At 31.8% G+C, this 23972-nt stretch overlaps 1 protein-coding gene across 3 annotated transcripts in view; it reads right to left on the bottom strand.

Annotated features, from left to right (window-relative positions):
• LOC106463080 (RNA-binding protein 12-like) overlaps positions 1-23972 on the bottom strand; it is a 62475-nt gene that overhangs the window by 21263 nt on the left and 17240 nt on the right. The window contains exon 3 of one of the 3 annotated variants that reach the window (XR_002611410.1): positions 20521-22164. The exons of 1 other annotated variant lie outside the window; for it this stretch is intronic. The gene's annotated coding sequence lies outside the window, so the exon portion shown is untranslated. Of the gene's footprint in view, positions 1-20520; positions 22165-22263; positions 23700-23972 lie in introns of those variants that run through there. One more of the 3 variants, XR_001291029.2, reaches the window with a different exon arrangement.

Here is a 23972-nt window from a genome sequence, read left to right on the forward strand (position 1 = left end):
ACTCACAGCCTTTGTGTGTGTGTGTATATATATATATATCTTTGTTAATGCAAGTTTGTACTTGTGTGATATAATAAACTGCAGTTTGAAAGAAGGAAAGAAGATAAAGGGAAATTATGGAACTGTTTGTTATATGAAAAGAATAATATAAACTCTGTTGATTGATTGTATTTTCTTGAAATTAGTACTCATTTAACTTATTAATTCACATTTAATTAAATGTAATTACATTAAAAGAACATAGTTATCAGAGGTGATGGGAGTATAGCATTCTGCCTTAGGCTGTGGTTATATTTTAGTTGTTTATTAAATTTAATATCATATATTATTATTTAAAGAAGATGTGTTTACAATTAAAGTTAAAAATAGTGTTGAAAAAATATTAAGTAAGGTAGTAGTAATAACAATTATTAAGAATATTTTATTTAAACTTTAAGTAAACATTTATTAAGTGTAAAGAAACACCACGAGACTGATTGAATAAGTAAGCTTACATATTAATCTAGGAGATTTTATGATTTCTGTACTAGGAATATGCATTGCAGTGAGCAGTGTTGGTAATCTGCTGATCCACAGACTAAGAAATGACTAGATTTAGATAGTTGATTGACTGGTGTTTTTTTTACCCATCACTATCAGCTATTTAAAAGTTTAATAATTCAATGTCATCATTAATATAACGATCAATATAATTTTAGGTAAAGGTCTTTATCTTGTGCAGATAATATTATTGCCATGTAAGATCAACACGTTATTGTTTTTATCTCTAGACGTGGTCATTGAATTTTAAAGTTGCACTTGGTTTTATTGTTTTACATTTATGTACAAACACGGACCAGTCACACAGTTTGACTTTGCAAACTGAAACTACTGATTAATAAGCAGGCGTTTCGGTTTTCGTATTTAGTCTGACTGGCTTTGTAGAAAGCGCATGTCGACAGTCAATCATGCAGTCCACATAGCTAAGTCAGAGAGATTCATATACTACATACCTTGCAAATAAAATAATACCACTCACAGTATAACAACTGTATTAATACCGATTTAAAATTACATCAAATGCAACAATACAGTATATTTGTGAATTTAACCATGTAGCGAAAACCTCACAAGCTATTAAAGGTTTTTGTATACTTTTGTATTAAAAGTTCATCTAATGCATGTATAGTACTTTAAATTATGAAATTGAGTTTTCTTTAAATAATTAAATACTATTATTGGCGATGGTCTTCGTTTCTCGAAAAGCAGTGTTGTATTTACAGTCAGCTGGTTTTAGCCCGATCATATATTCAAATATATAAGAATGTCCGAAGCCCAGTGTTTCAAGTTAGGTAAGTATCGTCATCGTCAAGACGGCTATTGTGAACAACCTTTTCAACAACATTAAAATATGCACTGGTACCACTGATGAACAAGTTCATGTTACAGAATTGTTAACCATGTTTGAACTCAAAACAATGTTTTTATCCAAAATGTAAGTGCAGAAATACTATTTTTTCGTCGTAATTATAAAATTATCTTGTAAATCAACAACGAGACAGAACCCCCTCCCCCATGAGTAAATTTCTTGGTTGGAAACTTGTTCTCGGATTACTTTATATATGATGAGATCAAACATTAACGATGTAGATCTATGTATTTACAAAATTACACAGTGTTAAGCACAAAGTCACACAATGGGCTATCTGTTCTGTGCCCATCACGTATAACGAAACCCGGTTTTTAACGGTGTGAGCCCTCAGAATTACCGCTAAGACACCGGGGGGGGGGGGGGTTTAAAAATGTAATGAAAACCCGTAACTCTTTTGAAATATAAAAATAATTGACAAACCAATATATCTGAATTCGTTACAGTTTTATGTATTTGTTGAGGGATATATATGAACATTCTTTAATCTAGAGGAAAAGCCGAACACATTTTGATTCAAGATTTATTTTATATTGTCTTCAAGTCTTTAGCTGCTGCTCATCCTCATATCTATTCACGGAACAAAAATTGCAGACTTTAAAAACGAACAATACGCTGTGACCTATACACTTGATATATTTCCAAGTTTATCAGAGCATATTCTTTTAAAACAAGTGAATATCCAACCAGTAATGGATACCGCATACTTCTGATCAAATTAATGTCTAATAACGCTTACGATATATTCTTAAACGTAGCTTTCTCATTGTTAAAAAGACAAACCTGTGGGCATAACATGCCTAAGATTATATCAATATAGTAAGAGTATCACAACATTTTTTTAAAGGAATTTTGTACAGTAAATCCTAAGAAGTGACAGAATTACTCGAGTTTTACAAACTATTTTATTAATAAAACGTTAAATTCGTCAAGTTTTCAGAAAAGCATCAGTATTTTTTACGCATAACAATTCTATAAGCATAAGTAATTTTCAATAAAATTCGTCAAGTAATCGAGTATTTTTTTGTAATTTGTTTTTTCAAAGAAATTTATTTATGGAAAAGTTGTGTAAAATACTGATTTAGGCTATGTTTTTTGATTGATATTTAAATTAGTAAGATTGTTAGTCGGTTTGTCTGTTACTTCAATTTCGTGAGTATTGAGCGAGTAATTGTTTAATTATTTGTGAAGTCAGACCTACTGTTAGTTCGTGAAACTGTGTAAGTGTAGAATGGGTAGTCGAAGAAATGAAACACTTTCGTTATCACTAATTGGACTGGACTTTGCATTACATTTCACCCAGTAACTCGAGAGACCCTGCCCAACAATATAAACTGTTAAAACACTGGCTTCAGAAATAGGATTATTTTGGTAAAAAAAAGTACAGAATCTGTACTCGACTTCAAGATCGAAACATTGCTGGAAATGATGAAACGGTGGAAAGACGATTAATAAGCAAAAGGCAGAAAATTAAAAGATTAAAAAGACGGACAAGAATTATATGATTTAGATAATAACTGCATCAAAAATAAATTTCACCGAAGACATGGCCAATGTGCAAAAGGATTAACAAGACGGACAAAAAAAGTCGAAGAAATACAACAGCACATTAGAGAAGTTTAACAAAATAGTAGCTATAGATAATAGGAATGAATAATTCATCGTAAATAACAAGATTATGAAAAGATAAATGAAGCATAAACGCCACGATAAAACATCTAGAACAGGGATTCCCAACCAGGGGTGTTGGCCAGTCTAGGGGGGGGGGGGGGTGCGCGGAAGAGGCCTATACAAGATACGTTTCCCCCAAATGTTGCCAAGAGGAAATGCCAAATGCACACTTTTTAGAGGAGGGGTGCGAAGGCCACAAAAGTTTGGGAACCGCTGATTTAGAAACTGAATTGCCAATAGCACGGTTCAAACCAGTCACATATTTATCTGCGTCTACTCAAGAATTATATTTTAAACACCACAGACTATGCAATATGAAATAGGAGAACCCCTCTGCTTCATCATGTTATGGAATTTAGCATACCAGTACAGCAATATCGCTCATTAAAGAAACCAACAGATTATGATCGAAAGATCGATGTGAGGCATATCAAGAATAGTTTAAAAGTTACCAGGCTGAATGGATGGAGTAGTGAACAACAAGCTATTCATCTTGCTGCAAATTCAAAATTAGACAACCTTCCAACTCGAAGCCATAACAACTACATAGAATTGGTGGCTATCTTATAAAACGGATATGGAAAGTCACATCAAAATGAAGTTTCTAAAGCAAAGTTTAGGAACACAGTAAGAATGAGTGAGATGTTGAACTCGTTAGCGTGTGACAAATTCATAACAATAATAATCGTCTGTCGAGTCAATGATGATCACTCGTTCTTTTCCAGTTTGAACATGCATGTGGTTCAGTAGACACACTCATGACTTTAGAATCTATTGCAAAGTTAGCAAGCAAATGTGTTGCGACAGGTCTGCTGGTTGACTGGTACTTTTCTTCCTATTCGTTTGCTGTTAAGGTCCTGCCATGTTTTGTTTCACCGTGGATCACCATTCTTCACTTTGCTAGTTTTGTGCTCGAACTCCCCAAGAATTGGGGTTAATGTGGTAAATCAAAACATACAAATCAGAACAAAAAAGAATATGTGTACATCTCTAAAAACTCTTCAGTTGATGATGGAACTTGAATCAATTAAATTCGCAGATAAACAACTAAATTCACCAACTAAATTACATAACTGTTAATTTAGAATGTAAAAAAAAAAAAAACAACCATAGGACCGAAGATATGTCAACAGTAGATGCAGATGAAACTTTTATTTAGACAACTATTTATTCGGGATAAGAGAAATAAACCACAAAGCAGAAGGTATTTCAACCGCAACTTAAAAGTACATAATTGCTAGGAACTGTATGTAAAATTCTTAAGGGAATAGAAACTACTCTCAAAGAATAAGAGGAAAAGGAAGTTTCTACAAAAATGGAAAACATGAACTTACAGTTGAGACTGTGATGAATCATTCACTGATAATAAACAATGAAAAAATATTCTGAGGATAAGAATACTGCGTCTGCCCAACTGAGATAAAAATGCATTATTTTAATAAACCCTCTACGAGTCACTGGGTTCAATGATGGGAAGCCTTACAACATATTGATTGATACTGATCCTATAGCTAACATGTTTCTACCCGATCTCGTAATGAAAGGTATGAAGTTGCTTAAAGAGATAAAGTAAGACTCTGGATAGAAGGAAACAATAAGTGTTCATCGAGCTCCAACACATGATGAAAATTATAAATCTATACAACATGGTTTTTGGGTAATTGGTATAGAGAAAGACTACATCTTGAGAACAGATTTTATGTAGAAACAAAGACTACCTTTGAAATTCTTCACAGTCCATGATTAGGAAATTCCTGTTGCACTCCATGAAAATTACACCACCAGTAGTTGGACTTCCAGAGAAGCACAAGATAATGAAAACAACCAACATACATAAAATGCACCAAAGCAGAATCCAGAAAGGTGGGTAACTGAAGCCAAAGGTCATCCATCATGACCGTCTTTGGAACATATATGTGGGAGGAAAGCCATGTCGTTAGTTTCATAGAAGATTTCACCAGAGGTAAGTCAGCCTGCTGAAGTGACTCTTAGAGTATCACCAGGGATGAAGTCATTAATGTATTCCATGACCCCCCCCCCCCAATGAAAAACAGCAACACAAATAAAGAACATGAGGTCATTCTGATTTTATATCCTAAGCCATGGAAAACAATACAATAACAAAAATTTGGTAACTGGGAAGCTGAGTGACAGTAAATACAAAATATTTTGTTTGTTGGTCAACATTTGGATTGTACACTGTTTTCACACATTTAATAATTTAATGACTGTTAATGTCTCTAACATTAAGAATATGTTTTTCGTAAGTTAGAGGTATGTAGTGTTTTTGGCTTGGGGACGTTTTTAACGTAATGTGATGAGTGCGAAGCTTATTATAATTTTCCTTAAAGGTTGGGAAACAATTTGAATGTTATAAAACGTGAGATAGGCGAAATTAAAAAATTTTGTTATATAGATATGAAAAAATTAGCAAATGACCATTTAACTTTAATTGTAAAGTTGGGCCTGTCATTAGTTTGTGAAGTGAGCTTTTTTTAACAGAATGATCCTAAATAGCACACAATAGAAACAGAAAAACGCCTTTCTCAAATAGTAATTGTCCCTATTACTATGCATTTTGATAATATCAAAATTACATTTTCAGTAATAAGAACGAGAGGGATCCTCAGTAGCCACGGCTGTAATAAGACCTCAAATCGGTTAAGAGATGGAGCTATTAGCTATAACTTTGTACTTGAAAAAAACAAACTCAGAGCCATTCCACAAGTCGTTATGCTGCGGTTAAAAATACTATTTTACAGAGTTCAGTGTGGAAGACTAATCGCTAGTACTGATGTGACCTATTCTTCCAATGTGTTAATGTTTGTTAGTTGGTGAGAATAAGTGCAAACACAAACACAAGATTTTACAAAATAGTTTTGATGGATAGAGATGAAGGTTAGTAGAAAGAACGAGTCAGCTTCAAAAAAAAAAATTGAGATTTTATTTTTCAATTATTTGCTTCATTGGTTTAGTGTATTAACTTAGTCGGAAAGCAACTAAATGGGATTTTCTTATGTTGATAAGATGAATTGATAGTCTGGTTGTCATTAGTACACCACCAAATCATAAAAAAATAAACTGTTGATAATTCCCTTTAGAATTTTGACCAAAGTTTATTAGAAGAGTGGCTCAGTGACCATCCGGAAATATGAATACTCATTAAGATTTATAACTGAAATTTTCACATTTATCTATAACCTGAACCCCTAAAAAGGAAGCGTGTCTTCATTTCAACAGGAAACTTAATTTTGGATGCTTTGTATTTAAATACTCAAGGAAGGTAAACAATTATTAACTTAGAAAACTAAAAATGTAATGCATGTGAAATTCGCAATGTGAACTTGTTGGACGAATGTTTCCAACAGTTTTAAGTTTAAAGCTCTTTAAATCATCTAGTTAGAATAAAGATGTCCCCATAAGAACTTATTCCGTCCAGCATTAGTACATACAATCACTTACTAAGCTTCTTATTTTGGAAACGATTTTGTTCAAAACACGGTTAGAGACGCTTTTGAGTTTGTTGACATGCTAATATTGGCAATTTGGCATCACAGACAAGTCAGTATTTAGGAATCAAAGAAATTTCTTATTACAAAGTCAATAACAAAATATGTGGTAGATTTATAAGAATTTTTCACGACTTGTCCGAGTAAATACCAAATTTTTCAGATATGAAGCAGAATGAACACAGTATATTACCCGTTTTAACAGGAAGTGTGCATGGTGATAGCCTCAACATTGGACCTCTACTTACTAGCATCTTTCTTGATGAATTAAAATTAGTTCTGTACAAATTTATATACTTAGAAACATGTTCAAGGTGTTTCACTCGCACTGTTTTAAAACTTAATTATGAAATCATTTATTTTAGTTGCTATATGTATATGTTGTATAAAAACAAATACACTGATAAATTAAGTCATTCTTTACCAAAGATTTCTAGTAACAAGTATATGGAATTTTCAATACACCCCGTTTGTTATCCTTTGCTGCCAAATGAGGGTTTTTAATCAATACATTTTTTCTCTCAATACCATATTTCATTAGGCTGTCATAGTTACAAAGTCATAGTTGAATAACTCTTTATACCAGTCACTTATGAAACAGTTATAGGGTGTAGAACATCTCAGAAGGTAGAATATGATACTTTAAAATTCTGTATCTAATTGATATTACACTACAGTAATATTGACAATTTATATTACATCGTTGTTTATCGACCCAGTACATAAACAACTGATATAAATATAGTTCATATAAGACTTTCTATGTTGTACCCCAGCCGGCTTGATGAATACTGGTATTGTAGGAAGTCCTCGTTGGTTGCGGCATACAATAAAATAGTGCATAGTTGGAATGCTATTGTACACTCTTCTTTCGGTAATTCGTACTGGGATATTAAATAATGTTGCGCTTTCAATAATTGTCAGTCTTATTGTTGTGTAATGTCATGCTTCATCAGCTGTTGTCTTATTGTTTAATATCCAAAGGCAAGAAGAGTTGATTGGAATATGTGCCCTGATTTAGCTCTTGATTTCGTAAATTTGTTTTTGAATTTCTATGAACAACAGATTCAAATTTGTTCAGCACGTTTATGATTTTTATAGATTTGTAACATCCAAAAAGTTTCTTTTAAATATATTTTTAAATGGTAAATATTTAAATATATAATTTAAATTCAAATGAGGCAAAACGTTTTTATGTTCAGATTTAAAATTAAGGCGGCTCAATATCAAGAATATTCTTTATGTCTCCCGTTTTAAATTTTTTTTAGTTAACTTTAAAAACCAAAAGCTTTAATTTTTGTGATAAGGTTATTTTACAAAAAGTTACGCTTGATGCTTCTTATTACAGGGTGATTATGAAATTAACAAAGTATTGGGAATAGTCTGTAGGACAAACCAAGAACATGTGAGCAAAATAATTGTGTATTTGCACAACGAATCACTGGTTTCTGGAAATAAAATCAGGAAGCATTGTACGTGCAAGTCAGTTTAGTATATAAACACAGGATGGAGCATACAACTGTTATTCGGTGACTAGTAGTAATTGATTTTAAGTTTATACCAATAGATCACGTTGATGGAACTGTACTTTCAAATGGCTGTAACACTGAAGCAACATTCCAGGCATACAGCCGCAAGACCAACAAAGAGCGTAGGCACACACAGCTAGCTGCTGTCGCTGCCAGTTAGTTATAAAGAAATAGTCACTTCCATCAAGCCTGATGACTAATGGTTATGAAGTTTTTCAAGATAAGGACTTTGATTATAACCCAACAACCACCCTTTACCTAAAGGATCTTATTAAGACCAGTTTAGGTGACTTACAGAGATGTTACAAACTTAAATATCAAATAACACTGTTAGAATGGACACACCAATCTAAACTTATGGTAGCAGCTCTGAATAGTTTCTGGAGAGACACCCTTAGTGCTATTTCCATAAACCAGTGGAAAGTATTTCCCATGATTCATTATGCATGAAGATAAAAATATGTCTCCTATGTTACATAGTTTGCCCTGAAGTCTGTTTCAAATACCTGTATTGACTTTATTATCACCATGCAATTTTTTTTTCAAAATTGTGAACTTTCACCCTTTTAACAATTAAATATAATATGTTCCCCACAACAACTTGTTTAAAGTAAACTATACTTGAGTTTTAATGTTTTTTATTTTAAGAAAAAAATTAAGTAATTAGACAATTACATCCTAAAGTTTAATTAAACTCTTATCAGGGTAGGAATTATTATCCACACATTCACAGGATGTGTGAACTGACTGGCTAAAATTTCATTTTCTAATTAAAAAATAACATTAGTTCTTGTTATTATTTTTTTGCAAATCAGATTCTATTTGTTTTCTTTTTATCTGAAATACATAGAGATAAAAACTTATTGGTAGCTTGAAAAACAAAACACAGAAAATGGTACCCATGGAATTCCATGCTGATAAATTTTGGCTGAGAAGTGACTCCCAAAGGATGAAAAGCATTCAAATACCATAGTTTTGATGGATGTCTAAAGGTAGAATGTTTGAACTTAATAAATACATTCTTACAGTTTTTAACTCATACAAAATGCATTTTAACAGTCAGTTAGCAGCATTGTTACACACAGTGACTGTAGGTTGGTGACATGGAAACCCAAGAGTTTGTAAGGATAAGTGTGGGTAACAAAGAAAAACAAAATTCTGAAACTGCAATACAAAACTGGGAGTAGTTAAAATGTATATATCACTATTAAGTGTTGCTGATAGTTGCTAATGTCTACTAGCAAAATGATTAGTCCATTAACAAAACTTTAAATGGGCCAAATCTTTACAACAACTCCACTTGCACATATTACTGCAGATAGTTACACTTACAGAACTTATGTGATTGCCTTTACATTATCATTACATTTTTGTACGTTTTCTTCCTTGCCATAAATATACATTATAAGCAGATAAATATGGCTCATAAACAAAAGAAAAATGTGGTACAGTTTCATTGTTCATCAGACATAAAGCTCTTAAAAACTCAATTATCCTATACCTCTGAGAACAAGCTAGTCATTGAACAATGTCTGGCTCAGTGCCAAAATCCTAAAATTCAGGTCCCATCAGTGATATTATCAACTTGTCATGATCAGGAATATTGACAAGCTTCTCAGTCAACTTTCATTCTATTAAAAACTGTTAGTTGTGTTCTCCTGCAATGCCACAGCCAGGCCAAAAGTTCTACTAACACATCCACTGTGAAATTTGTGAATATCACCTAATTGTAAGATGTTAAGAATCTGTAATATGTCTTGGTCTTCCCTTTTATTTGTGCTCTAATATTTGCATCTCTTTGTAAATGTTCAAAATGAGCAACAAGGCCCTTGTGTTACCGTATAATCACTTGCAGAGCACTTCTCATGTACAGGTTTTATCTTGTTCCTATGGCTTTGGATGGTGTCAGTGCTATTTGTTTCAGCGACTTAGCAACACTCTTCAATTCTCTGAAAAGCCTTAAGAGTAATAGTACATCTTGTACAAAAACTGTAGCATGCCAGTGAAACTTTTCAGCATCGGGTTCTCTTCCAAATCATCATGTACTGCCAGTTCCAGTCAAGGGACTATACACTACTGGCTTACTAAGTTTGTACTGAGTGGTAACACTAGTTATAATTTCTACCATAAAACAAGTACCATTGGAGCAAAAGTCACTTGTCTTTTTCTTCCAAGTATCACACTGTACAGATATAGTTGTAACATCTGCATCTCTGTGTCCAACAGATTTATAATGATATATCTATTGAAGATTGACACATTTGATTATTGGTGTACTATCTTCTATGATTTTGAAAATAGACCACCTCTGTTTCCATTATGTGCTGAATAGCAAAATTTTGTCAGACTGTTTCATTGTGTTCTCAGCAACTGCATTTCTAGTGTCTATGACTGTTGCACCAGTGGTTATTGTAATACCCATTTCTAATACCCTTCATACTGTTTAGTAAGTCATCCATCCTTGGTAACAAAATAATAATTAACATTTTTGCAGTCTCCCTTTAGCATTTTGACTTAGCCTCAACAATTATCCCCAAGTAAGATGCATACTGTGCATTTGATATGCTTTTGGCCGTGATGATACTTTAGATACTATTTACACATCAAGCAAACTTAATATCACAATTACAGTCGTACTTGATCCAAGGGTAGATTTTTGCTCATTCTTACCAAAATTTGTAAATATAACTGCCTGATGAGCTACATTTAGAACTAGAATTTGCATTGTCAAATGAGATACATGTAGAAGTTGTAATGTCACTTAAAGTTTCTCACTTGTATTTATTAGAAGCAAGAAAATAATTCACTTGGAAAGTCTTTTGTATTTTGAATACTCAACACAATTATTAATTATTCAATAATTCATATTACCCACCAGTTCTTTTTTTGTTTTATGACACACCAAGCCATCCTTGTAGAAACTCAGTAATCATGCTGTTAACCAGAATGCTTCATTGAGCTTATCTTGTTCCCAAACCTTCATGCCATTTTCACTAGCAACAGTTGCTAGGATAATATTTTATTGGCATATTGGGTGTGGGCAGACTTAACCTCAAGCACTGTTTAGAAAATTTTCTCATTAATATAACAAAATTACCACTAAAGCAGAAAATGAGTATTCTACCTTTGAAGTTATAAGTGAACTTGTGACATATTTAATTGGTACTTTAAAAAAAACAAAAAGTCAAAAAGAGACAAACCTGGGTCTAAATAATCGTGAATTACCTTATTATTATTAGTATCAGTGAAAATGTAAAATTCTACTCAGGTATAATGTCCTCTACTTTGCAGAAAACTAGTTTGTCAAAATTTACTTGCTAGGATATAAAGTGGTTAATCATAAAAAATACGGTGATGAGTTTGAAACGAAAAACAGTGCAAAGAACAATTAACACATGAGAAACCCCCTTTTTAGATTAATAATAGAGATTGAGTGTTATAAACAGACGAGTTTATGGTTTGATAAACTATTTTTTATATTATTTTAACAGAATGAAAATACTCCAAGTGTTACAGAGAGCAATAAAAATAGGTACGTGAACGTGAAACATTTCCTTGATATTGTTTCATAAATTCGGGCTACAATAAATGAATATATTGGTTACATTATTGTACATAAACCAAACTGACCAGGTTACAAAAACTTGTTTCGCATAAAATGGTATATGCTTTATGGTTGTTAGTATATTAAACGATTTTCTACAAATCGAAAAATAAATGCCATAAGAAATAAAATGATTGGTGTTCGAAATACACACACACACATTCATACACACACACACACACACACACATATATATATATATATATATATATATATATAACTATTAAAGTAGTTACAAAATTGGTGTACAAACTGTCATCCTGAGGCAAACCAACCAAATATAGTACGATAGCCTTTTTAAAACCACATATTCGTAAAAGTACCAGGTATCAGCCAGAAATGAATATAAGTGATATAAAAATCAACAATATTTAAACAACAAAATGTATCTTGTATCCTTTGGTGTAATTCTGTAGATCTGTGATAGTGCATCCTTTGCTTTTTAGTTTAAATTATGCAAAATAAACAACAAAAACGTCTCTTGTATTCATTTTTTCAAGTTGATTGCAACTGCATTAAAAATGTTGTTAGCACTGAATTATACATGTCTTGCACATTGCCTGTAATACCAAATTTTCTAATTATGTCATTCAAAAAGTTAAGAAACTGCGTAATTTTCAACATATAAAATCCAAAACGTTTTTCCCACTTGTTTAAAAACTGTATTCCAAAAGAAATAATATGGCCTCATTTTGTGAGCTCCAGGTTATTATTATTGTAAATTTATAAGCAAGATATCAATATAAAAAAGGGCTACTGTGAAACATGTATTAGGAGACAAGTTCTTTTTGGATATCTTTGAAAAGCTACTCATAGCCTTCCCTAATTGTGAACTGAAAGACTACAGGGAAAGCAGCTAGTCAACACCACCTACCGCCAACTCTTCTGATGGGATTTTACTTTTACTCTTGTAATGCACACACGGCCTCAAAGTGCGAAGAACGATATTTTGGGAGAAGGAGGGCAGTAACATGATGCGAAAGATCAGACTCGCAAATCTATAGTCCAGTTTGCTAACTACTCTCAGCCATAGAATACTTAACTACAAAACGTTCATTTCCTAAAACTAGCTTACATAAACTATTCGAATTCAACCAAAGATTTCACGAGTTTATATTTAAGATTTAGAAAGAAAATACCCGTTTTTTGTTTAATATACATTAAAAGTTCTGCTCCTGCTTAATATAGGTCTCCTCATAAATCAAAGTCTAAATTACATGCAATAAATAATATTGTTGACAAAAATTATGCGTTTTCACATACCTATAAACTTACGTTAATTTTACATATGCCGAAAAACACAAACTAAATGACATAACTGCTCTCTGCAACTCCTGTAGAATTATTCGTCATTACTTTGTGCCTGTGTCACGTGATTACCAAATTTCCGGGTCCAAGCACGAGGCCACTACTGAATAGAGCCAGTAACATACTTCACGGTGAGTCATTCATTATTTTTGTGATTATCCAGAGCATGAGAAGAAAACACTCAATGTCTATAAATCTCAGAGAGTACAAGTTCAAAAGCGAGAGGTATCATTACAAGTGCAATGCATTCTTTGATGAAGAAAAGAGCTATAAAATGCAGGTATGTTTATCTGCACCCACACTAGCTCAAAGCCTGAAATAGTTACCCAAGCTCGAACTAGGAAGCTTACGTAATGGTAGAAACATATATATACTAGTCTTTGAACCTCCTTTTCATATAGGTAGGTCCCTGATCAGACTGAGCCATGACAAGAATGCTCACTGCCTCCAAGCACACACGTAAATCTCTCATGTACATAATGAAATTTGTACATTTTTTCTGTGAATCTGCAGCTAAGGAAATAGTAAGAACGTAATTCTTAGAGTTAATATAAAGAACGTAAATGTAAATAGCTATATCTAATAAATTTCTCAAATTGTTAGCCATACTAACATGTGACATTTAAGCTAAACTTTGTTCGAAATAGTCGGTAGTTGTCAAATATTCAGTGTTTAATAAAATAGGCTAAGGAGCTGCATTATAATTTGTTACCAGAATAATGCACTGCCATAAATCCATATTTATGGTCATGCATGACATGTCAGCTGTAAAATATGGTTCAAAAATAACTGAATTAATCATACTGTAACAAACATCGATATTTCACATGTATGACACTTGTGTTTTTAAAAGTGTTTGTTTTTAATTATGCACAAAGCTACACAAGGGCTATCTGTGCTCTGCCCACCACGGGTATCGAAACCCGGTTTCTAGCGTTGTAAGTCCGCAGACATACCGCTGTGCCACTGGGGGCTTTTTAAAAGTGACTGTTTATCGTGTTATGAAGACTTTCTCAGCTGGACCATGCTGGTTATTCGCAGCATAAATCTTACCCGATTACTTTCACCTATCGCCGTTTCTATCATCAACTAGAAACCGGTAGAAAGACAACTTTTATAAAAGGACACGAAAGACAGATAATCACGTGACCACTGCGGCACACCTAACCCCAGAGAACAAACATTGTCAGATGCTATGAAAGTATCGGATCACTAAATATGTAATTGTATGGCTGCAATGTTAACTACAGTAAAGATAAATGAGTGACGGAGTATTGATATGAAAAAGTCATTTTAATGTATATTCAAATATTTTCCCAGTAAAACGTATAGTCACTGATGTAAAGGTTAAGAACATTTGAACACTTTTTCATTTTTCAAACATAGGGAGCAAGATGGACTAATGCAAGTTCCCCATTAGAGCGTCATAATGAATGGCCTTATCACCTAACTTCTACATTTATAAGCTCAAGTATTTGCATAATGCATACATAACAGCTTAAAAATAAAATGGAGTACTTCATGGTTAAGGTGAATATATTTTGAAAACCAGAATACACTTTTGCAGTACCACAGGGAAATCACATCAAAGCTCTTTCAAGTATGACATAAAAACTCTATTATTAATTCTTTATTCAAATATTTTACAATAGTGAAGTTTTTTGGACACTGGAAATTTGAAGTAAGTTGCAGCACTAAGAAGGGTATTCTCTGACAAGCTATGAAAGATCCCTAAAATGTTTTAACAAAAATACTTATCGCATCCAAAATTTGCGATCGATAAAAAGCTAAGTGTTCAGATGACAATAATAAACACACGGACTTAAAATTTCATCAATAAGACTACTTCCAAAAATTTGTCAGACCTTAATATCAGTCCATACCGCTATTCATAACCTAGATAGCTGTCTCGGCTACTGATCTTTTGAATCCCTCGAACAATGCAATTTTATACATATCAATACCTGATCGTTCATCATACATACATTTTTAAACTGTTAATTTCTTTTTTGTTTAGTTAAAATAACTATGAAAAAATCAAAGGTTCCAATTTCGTCCCTGGAGAATCAATGGTAAGTTTATGGATTCGATTTCCCACGGTGGACATAGCACAGATAACCCATTGTATAGCTTTGTTATAAAATAACACGTTCCAATTTTGTGTTGCTTACTTGTTTTCATACTTAAAACGAAAGACAACATAACAGGCCGAAAACTTCTAGTGGTTGAAATATTAAGCAGTTGTTCTTTTTTTAACGTGTATATCAAACCGTTAAATGACTTCGGGGAGAAAACTCAAACATTATTGCATCACTTGTTTGTTAATTTCTTTCACTAATACGTGAACTTCAGCGTATAAAAAAAAACGACCTCATCTATTCTTTGATTCGCTACTTCCGCTGCAGCAGACTAATTTCGTTGAATTCACAGCTCAGTCTGGTTGGAATAGCGAAGCAAATAGTTATCCTCAAATAGTGGTGGAATGTAAACAGTTTACTTGGTTTTAATGTATATTTTACTCACCAAATTATTGCATCATGAAAGATAATTTTACGTTTTTGTCCGTATGAGCATTCAGTGTAAAGAACCAACCAAAAAAGTTGGGTTAACTCGTTTATGATCTTCTTAAAATATGGGACACAAATAACATTAGGATTAATTGCAATATTAATGAACTTTTTTAGTGTACGAGTTTCTAATTAGAAACTAAAATGAGGAATCCTGGCATTCTGATACCTAACAGTTAAAAAAAATGTATTTAAAAAGCCTTTGAGGGCAATGTGCATCTCCCATAAGTAATTCTAGGAATATTGTGTTTTCATTATCTTTATTTTACATGGTTAGTTTTATTCTTTTTTACTTAGTGATGATTAGCTGACTGTTTATCAATTAAGCGACTAGCAACAAAAAGGAACTATGCGATGCAAAATAATAAAATGTAACTACTTTGGTTTTTGTTTCACGCATTTGTTTCGTATCATACGAAAAGGTAGATCTACCTTTCCTCTTTAAAATTTGTCGAATATATGTAATCACATATAGTTATATTTAATGATGAGTGTTTTATGTACTGAAAACGTGAAATTCAATGTTATGCATCTTAAAGACCTCAATGTTTTATTCATATATGCAGCTCACAGTACCATATTACGTAAACACCTTAGTATTCTATTTATAGATCCATTAAGTTTATTAACAAGGATATGAATAACACAACGTAACACTTACTGTATATTTTTTTCTCAAATTCCGTCACCCATGAAACTTCATAAACCGAAAAAAAAAAGAAAAAAGAAAGAGGGAACCTGGAAATACGAGCTGTGCAATTGTAAATTTCACAAATGCAAATAATTTTGTTTCTGGTAAACATGTACTCTACATTTTATGATAACTCCTTTATACTTACATAAATTGTTGCAGTTTTCATAGTATTCGTGCATACTGTATATTTTGTGCAATGTTTATAAAAGTTAAGTATTGGTTACTGAACACTATGTCGAAACACAAAATCAGCTTCATATTTGTAATAAATTCTGCTAATTTCTATGAGAAAAGTTTGCAATAAAAGTTGAACACATTTTATCTACAATTTGTTGAGACTCCCATAGGATCGAAACGTGTATTTTTTTTCTCTCTCTCTCTTTCTTTGCTTTTTACTAACAATATCTATGATGGACTGGCATCCCATCCAGGGAAAATATGTCACCATCTCATCCGCTTGTAACCACTTGAAACCGGAGATCCAAAGCACAGGCCCTTTGTATCTTAAGAGTAACAGCATGGATTTAACCTTTTTTCTTAACCAACAACTAAACAATTATAAAACCTAGGCTGAAATGAAGGCTTTTTACATTTCTCCAACTGTTCTAATTTACCTTGAATATCTAATGTTTACGCGTGAGAAATAAATTTGGTTGAAATTTTCGTGCAAAAAATCTTATTCCTTTAACATAAATCGAATGGTTATTGTTATAGCCATGTAACGTTTGCTTTTACCAAACATGAAAATCAACTAGTTTCAGTCAGAAAGTAGGAACGAAATAAACAACTTTTAGAAATTAGAGAAGCTAGTTTCAATGTGCAGCATATGGCAAGATTCAGTAATATTTCTAGGGATCTTATCGCATATTCCTGTATTATACTTTGTTTCTTTATTGGCATCTGTTAAGACTGTCAGAGAACGAGAGTATCTACTAGTTACTTTCATTACTATATACTCAATATATGTAAAACCACAAACTGCTTGACCTACAATTTCTCATTTGATGATTTAAAAGGTGTCATATTTGAATTCTTTAACAAAAGAAATGGTTTACTGTTGTTTCGACTTGAGACCTTTAGAAAGGGTGTTAACAAAGTAAACAAAATAATACGTCATGTTTAGACAAATTGTTTACGACGCCAGGAAACATACTGGTTTGTCTTGTATAAAACGTAGTGTGATATTTACCAATACACATACTTTACATTTTCAGCTTTTGTTCAACAATATATTGAAAATTAGAGCAGCTGAAAAAATATTATCTCCCCTACTAACGAAAAGCATCAGATGAGTTTAGTGTATTTAATATAAAATTCCTTAAGATAATCAATACCATTTTATCTCGAGCAAGTTGTACTACAGGTGACCATTGTTTTAAATCATTCATGAATTTATACAATTATTAATGTGGCATATTTATTTAGAAATTGGTTAACAAACTATTAATTTTGATTTGAATAACTTTGGGTCAGATTTTGGTACTAAGCGCAGAAAAGTTAAATCTCAATATCTTCGTTTTAGTAATGACAGATTATAAGAGAATGACATTACAAGAATAACTCTAAAATTTATTCAGACGATTAAATTATTAGCCTTAACTTACTTTTGTCAATATAGATAATGTGAACTCAGCAGTATAAACTAAAATAATAAAAATTTAAACCTTACACCTCCTTCAGTCTGTCAAGTGAAGTTTATAGATACCAGTTACGAAAAACGTGCATTTAAAAAGGCTAGAGAGAGAAGTATACTCAACTATTCACATAGAACAAACATTGTCACTTTCACACACAAACTTTTTAAATATTTTTCTTTTCTTGGCCCGACAAATGAATTCAAATCTGATTCTTTCTCATTTCAAATTTACAAACTATATGTCAATATGCTAAAACTAGAGGGAATATCACATTATGAGACTTACGCAAAATGTAGAATTTCCAATTGGTAAAGATAAAACCATAGGAGTAGAGGAAACCACCGCTCAAAGTAGGTCCGCATTAAAGCCCTTTTCTAACACAGCACCTTTATTATCGGTGTCAATTCATATTTTCTAATACATTGCAGCACTGTAACGCAATTAAAACTATTAAATATTACCCGCATTAAGAAACAAATGAAATGCGTATAACCGAAGAAGTTGGGCATAGTTTTATTGCACTCGAAGACTGTACCATTTAAATGATCGAATATGATTTTTTAAACTATCACGGTTTTTTTTGCCCTTCTAATACAGAAAAAAAAATAATTTATTTTGTTAGTATTAGTAAGCACCTTTTTGTTTAACATGGATTTATCTTAGCCATAATAAAATAGTAAACTGACTCGTGTCATTAATTGTGTTATGTTTCTACTTCATGAAAATTCGCTTCTTTGTTCCAGTACTAAATATTTCACATTAGCCATAATAAAATAGTAAACTGACTCGTGTCATTAATTGTGTTATGTTTCTACTTCATGAAAATTCGCTTCTTTGTTCCAGTACTAAATATTTCACATTGCATCTATTTCTCCAATATAATTCAAAGTATACCCAACTTAGCATGAAATTTTTTATTCTGTTGAAACAACGTAATTCTTAACACAAATGAAAAGTTAAAAATTCACGAATCTTCCTGTAGCATGCAATTTTTCCGTTCTTAAATATGTCAACAATAGTATAATAGCACAGTGAAAACAATAGGTCAACAGACCATATTTGAAACAATGTAAATACAATAATCTCTAGGAAATGTTCAGTGTTGTGAAACTTGATATTAACACACCCATACTAAAATGTAATGTAAATAGATAACACTTTTCCCAGTATAATTTTTCAAGTGTTTCCAAAACTCTTGGATCTTTTAAGTAGAATAAAGGTTCAGATATTCCTATCCTCTTTGCAGACTAAAGCCCATCAATATTATTAAAAACAAAACATTACTATGCTTGTTTCAACACAAGTCAGCAGTACTAAGCTTGGACATTTTAGTTGTTTAATTACTCATTTTTAGTGTACTGTATATTCAAAAAATGCTAGCTATGACTTAAAAGTGTTGTCATTATTGTTTTTCATGTAGTTTATTCAATTTGCAAATGGATAACAAGATATACTGATAATTTAGTGCCTCATTTTTGAACCTTTTTATTGTTAAGGTATGGTAACACTCAAGTTTTCTGTTAAAAAATACCAAAGGAGAAATCTTAAACTATAAACAGTTAAATGGTTTCTTTTGTTATATTGTTAGGTCTAATCTTGTAAAGCCATATATACTCCTCCTTGTAACTAGGTGCTTGTTGAATATCATATTTACAGTTTACATCCATAACGTTTCTTAAGGTAAGGAGCATACCTTCTGCTACATCTATACATTCTATTCTTTGTATCTTTTTTACCGTAATTTGTGAACAATCATGCATATTTTGATATCTTAAAAGTTGCAATTTACACATTCAGCAGGCACAGTTTGATGACTCAAGTTTAGATTAGAAGAAAAAAGAAGGGAGAAGTGAGATGAAACTGAAATGCAATTATGTTAAAAAACAGAAGGAAAATATATACATGTACTGACACACACACACAAAACACAGGTAACAACTGTCAACATCAGACAAGTATTTTGTGTATCAAGATATACAGATGATTGTTTAATCCTTTTTTGATGAGCCTAGTCACTGTTTGCAGAGGCTGCTTTAACACCATTACCCACTATGAATTGGTTAAACTTGTAAGTGCCTTGTAGCAAGCTTGTCATGGATCAAGTTCCACAATAAAAGAGCTGCTAAATCAGTCTACTCTTCTTTTCAAAATATGTCCAGTTAGACAATCATAATATTGAAGAAACAGCACAGTAACATATTAAGAGTATCTTTGTAATTTTATGACTAACACTGCTACTGTAGTATGCAGTTGTTTAACAAACAACTCAAAGTGGATCCTACAAAACTGGTGCATTTCACACACACCGCGATGAACAATCCTGCAGGTTTGGACCACAACCTACATTCAAGTGCTTTGGAAGCATATAAACCCCTATGTTTACAATAAACAAAGCAGGCTAATCTTCTGTTTGCAGAATTATATTAGAATCTATCTGGAAGAACACTAAAAAATTCTAAATTTTAGTTCATGCAAGGTATGCTTTGAATTCAGTTGAAGTCAGTAGATTTACAAAAATAAGAATTTTTTTTTATTGTGTACTACTTCAAAACATGAACTTAAAAAAATAATAATCTTAAAATAAGCTGTTTCATAAATTAATTTTGATTAGATTACATAACATTAATGTTTCTTTATTTCCGTGTTTTACTAGATAAAATCCATAGTAAATGATTGGGTGATCTTAAGTTTCTGTTATTAGTTCTTAAAAGCAGTTAAAATTCACAATGTTAAGTAGTTCCCTACAAAGTTCCAGGATATTGTTCATTTACATATACTACATTAAATGTAGCATAAATAATTCTTCATTATGGAGAAGAAAAATAAAACAGCATGATCAAATGCTGTTATAAAGCACTAGTTGAAAAAGTAGCAGTTCAATAATGTTTTAGATCCACTGCTACAGTCTAGTGATATATATATATATATTTCAACAGCGGACTGTAGCAGTGACATACTTTCAATAAGTGGCTTGGCATATGCTGTAATAAATTAAGCTTGAAATTGAGAAAACTGAGATGACAATTCTCATTCTTCTCTAGTTAAAATTAACAGCATGCTACTGATACCACTGCATGGTTTGAACCAAATAATCACATATCTACGATAAGATGTATGAATAATAACTGCAACACCTCTGAGTTAACTTCTAGCATCTCATATTTAGTCAAAATTGGAGATGTCTTTTGAACAATCTGTAATTGATGGAGCCAAATAAACTTCCATAATACACATTTCATTAAAATACTATCAATCCTAATCAGAAGGTAACTCCTGTAAAGATGAAATATTTTATGTTAATACTAACGAATTTTTGTCCAAAAGCTTTTTATGATGTGGTTATATACAACTGGAAGTTAAGCTGCTTCTATGAAGGTGCCCATTCATTAATAAAAAATATAAATGATGTACTGTACTGTATTTCAATATGTAAAGTCAGAGGATATTCATTATGATTAGCTGTAAAATTAACATCATGAGAAGACAGCCTGTTGTTTTTCTGCAGAAATGTCAAATTGGATAAATTATAAAAAAAGAAAAGGCTAACTTCTTTTAACCATTAGCAAATCAGACACAAATCCTCTGTGACTTTTGTTTTGCCAATGAAGAAGAAAGAAACCCAAATTGTGAACACACATGGTTCCCCAGCAATTTATGATGAAAATGTTTGTATTTTGGAATCACAAAAAAATAAAAGCTCAAATCAATTTGCCTCTGTCAACTAACAAATGCTAAATTCCATTAATGAGGTTGTCAGAAAAAAAAACCCAAATATTAAGAACTGATGTTTAAGAGATTTCTCAGTTTCATAATCAAAATGATAAACTGAGGTCACTGACCTATATTTCAGTATATGATAAACTACATTTAACTAATGTAACAGAAGAAAAAAAAATAACAGAGAGCAATTAGTAAGTTAAGTATCAATGTAACTAGATTAGTAAATCACAATAAAGTTCAGACAAAAAAGTTATGTAAAATTTGCTTAATCCAGCAGTTTTCTGTTCCATCCTTGAATGCTAAGTGTTTTAGATAGATCTAAGTTGATTGTCTGATGCTCTACAGTTTGATGCCAACAGGTAGGGAAGGTAGCCATACAGTAAAATAACATTTTGTCATAACCCTCTTCAGCCATACAGTAGCCTTACCTAGCTGCTGGCATGCAAACTCCAGGGTATCAGCAAATACAGACTTTAGCCTCTTCACATACTCTTATGGACACTGTGGTACATTTGCCCTAGGGAGAGGACCCAAATATGTTTGATACTCAGAAACATGAAAATGTAATCAATTTTTCATGTTGATTTAAAAGTTTTACTTTTTTCTTTCTGTTAGGAAGAGAAAAAACAAACTATTATTATGCTTAGGGTTCTGAATTAAAGATGTCTGTGATGACTTTTGCCAGAAAACAACAAAAACTATTATTTTGGCAGTGTAATAATCATTTGCAAGCTATTGACAGCTGTGTGAATAGTTCAAATACAGATGTTTCTAAAATGTAAGAGGTTCATATTAGTTTTTAAATTTAGTTATTCCTTTTGAATAAAAGATTTTTCTTACAGTTATTACCAAGTATGGAGTTTTTTAATCCATGCATTTTGAAGAGCTCAGATATGTTTTTTTTAAAACAGCCTTGTTTTTTTTGTTTGTATTTGAAATAAAGTGTACTAATTTCTTTAATATCAATGAAATCAAACAATGGATATAGTAAAAAGGACATTTTGTCAGTGTTAAAATACCACCTAAATTACCTTGCATCAAGTAATATTTAACTACTAATACATCTATGCTATTTGAATCTGGTTTTAAACAATGAATGAAGCCTTTCTTTCACAAGACTTCAAGTGTATATATAATTCAGTCAAAAAAGTGGTCAATTAGATTTCAATAAAGGATAATCCTATTATTACCAAATCAATCCACATTTTCATTCCTATTCAACAAATTTAACCCTTTTAAGAAATTCTGAGTAGTTTATGAAATTTGCAAATATGTAAAGTCCAACATATCTTCACAAGAATATTGCAGCATTAAACACACAGGAAGGAACTTCTGTTATTTATTCTGAAGTGTAACATCAGTTCAAGTTGAAAATCTTTAGACTACAAGATACTTCAAAGTCTTGATTTGTTTTTTGTATGTCCTGACTTACTGGGTTGAAATCATATAGACATAACATTGAACCTAAACATCATTTAACCTTTCATAACCAATTCTTTGGAATAGATCAAATGACCAAGGAGGAAATTACATAGGGTACTGTGGTATAATCATCTTAAGACATCTAGTATTTTAAACACTGCAAGACAAGAATGCAATTAAGGAAGGGTGCCATGGCTGGTTAATTAAGTACCATAAAGTGGAAATATGAAAATACAATGTGATATTCATACTGACAATTTCTAAGGAACTCTTGTCTCCTTTTCTATGTGCTGTTTGATATGCCCATTTCAAAATCATGGAGAATCTAGCCTTATGCACAAGAATATCACTTTATTCTAAGGAGATTTTGTCATAAAATAATTCTGCATCACAGCTTCTCAAAACATTACTTATTTAATAGGAATAAAACAAAACTCATAGAAGAGAGGAACATTTTTTTTTTGTATTTTATAAGCTCCATGTAATACTTCTATTTTTTCCCAAAATATCAACACAATGAGCCAGGATTTTTAAACCCTCCATTCATATTATTATCCATATTCTCCAGTTTTATAATGTAAACATAGTTGTAAATAGTGGTCAATCTGAAAAGGTTTTCTTTCTCCACTTCTGCAATTAGAATTTTTAATGTATTACATAGTAATATGTACAAGTCCTACAAAATGTACTTGTTATACTTGCATATGAAAATTGTTGAATATACAAGTGTAAATGAAAGTTTTTGTTCTACTACCAATGTGCAATAAAATTTAAATGACAACTGTTTAAAACTTAATTCGATGACGAGGAACCCACTTTGAGACTAATAATGGCTGGAGACGGATTGAATGGGTAATGAAGAAAAACTTTAATATAAGTTTAACATAACAGCAAATGTACAAC

This window comes from Limulus polyphemus, unplaced genomic scaffold (genome assembly GCF_000517525.1).
Source record: "Limulus polyphemus unplaced genomic scaffold, Limulus_polyphemus-2.1.2 Scaffold1319, whole genome shotgun sequence".
Lineage (NCBI taxonomy): Eukaryota > Metazoa > Arthropoda > Merostomata > Xiphosura > Limulidae > Limulus > Limulus polyphemus.